This window comes from Frankliniella occidentalis, unplaced genomic scaffold (assembly GCF_000697945.3).
Source record: "Frankliniella occidentalis isolate FOCC.00 unplaced genomic scaffold, Focc_3.1 Scaffold10, whole genome shotgun sequence".
NCBI classification, from domain to species: domain Eukaryota; kingdom Metazoa; phylum Arthropoda; class Insecta; order Thysanoptera; family Thripidae; genus Frankliniella; species Frankliniella occidentalis.
The window spans coordinates 2,801,021-2,802,991 of NW_026267140.1; positions in this window are offsets into that span (position 1 = coordinate 2,801,021).

Sequence of the window (1,971 nt, forward strand, 5' to 3'; positions counted from 1 at the left end):
AATGCTTGTCAGCCAAAACAAGAAGTGCTTTGGGATGAAGAAGCGGTAACAAGTCCGGGACTCGACTAACTAATCCATCGATTGCCAGCCAACGTAATGCGTAGCGTAAGGTACTTTTTGACACTGTTGTGTTTCTCATCTATGTTGACCCCGCCAGATCGTCACCCGCGATGGGGCGCCGCGATATAGGCCCTGCCCTGCCCCTGCGTGTGCGCAGGTACAGCACGCAGCACGATACGATAGAATAGCCAACGCCCGCCCGAGGCGGCGCCTCGCCCCTCCTCACACACACCTCTTCTAAGTCCCTGCTCCGTAAGTTAAAGTTAGGTTTAAGGCGTATTTTGTTCGTCAAAAATTTTCCCCGCCCTATATCTCCATTCTTGTATTGTAAAAGCTCGTGTTGTAACATAGGTTACAATAACTAACGATTCATATCCATTTAGCCTTCCTCTCTCCTCACCACTTTTCTTATGTGAGTTTCAGTTTTCCCACCTCCGTAAGCGCGTCGCCGGGCGGCTTGGAAGTGATTGCAGACATTGAATTAGGAGACCAACGGTCGATTTCCATCTTCACTGGTCGTTATCGTCTTATCTACTCGCATTACGACTGCAAGTGTCAGGGCATAAAGTAGATTGCCTATGTGGAGGTATTTTGTAGCTCAAATTGCCTAGCCCTTCTAAATACGCGCCTGGCACGTGGGTAGGTGGTAGCCGCCCTCCTCCTTGTGCGCGACTGCCAAGTTCGACTGCAGGATTTGCAGTAGGCGAGCTTGCACGTGTCAACGTGGCCTACTGAGGAGTGACGACCCGTTGTCAGGTGGCCGCTGATTAGTGCCTATGTCTGACCGCGCGTGTGGTGGTCCGCACGTGGTGGAGCCCGTGAAGTCCGGGTGCTTACATTCGCAACATTGTATTGTATCGGCTTGCGCCGAGCCTTGGGCTGAGGGTTGGACTGAGGCTTGGGCATGATTCACCGCTACAGAGAGGTCAGACGAGGTTGACATCACGATTTTTCCCCTCTCTGAATACCTTTACCCCCCCCCCTCTCCTACCAAAAAAGAAAAAATGATGAGGAGGCATGTGCCCGCTGGCTACCGGCGTGTACATTGTGTGGCAAATATGTTTTGGGCCAGGGCCTGACACACGTCAGGATGTACTAGAGGAGCGGGGCGGTAGGAAGAGGCTCTCCCCCCTCCTCGACTCATTTGAATAAACTGATCACTGTTGGGCGGGCCGAGGGAGGGTGGGGGGCATGGTCCCTGAAGTGGACAACTAATAAGTTAGGTTGAACACGATGATTATCACTGCTATTAGGATTCGAGCCCTAGCTTTTCCTTAAGACCGCGACGAGATAAAGTGACCGATTACTGCTGACAACAGATGTCGCACTCCAACGCCTGCGCACAGCCAAGCCAGGTACCGCGAATGTTTCGCAATTCTTTGCAAGGTTTTAACTGTCCGGACCTTTTAATCCAATCAACAGACGCCCTTTGTACACGCTCAAATCCTTACTGACTTTTGCGTTGGTAAGCGTTAGCGTTCCCTAGAAAAGGCTGTTAACCGATCGGTTAAGTGAAACTTGGATAGCTGCCATCCCGATTGAAAAATTGACAAAGAGTCACAAGGGAGAGGAAATGGGGAGAAGGGAAGCTGGGGGAAAGGGAAAAGCAGAAGGCTCGTCGGAGGTGGCTGCTTCGCTTAAAAATTTGCGTAAGGCAGATTTCTTTCTTCGCAAAAAGAGAAAGCAGGTCCCTTTAGTCCTTTTTTGACGGAGGATTTCAATTTAATTTAAATTAAGAATAAAGACCTCGCTTCACCCTACCACCAAATCACATAAATCGTTCTGTCCTACTGCTTCTGCGTCCACTGCAAACTGAGTAAATAGGTTCTGCAGCGTCTCCCTTAAATTCCATCTTTTTTTTCTCTTTCTCTTTTTCGCACTCTCGTTTTCGTCGCGTTTCTCCCTTGGCCC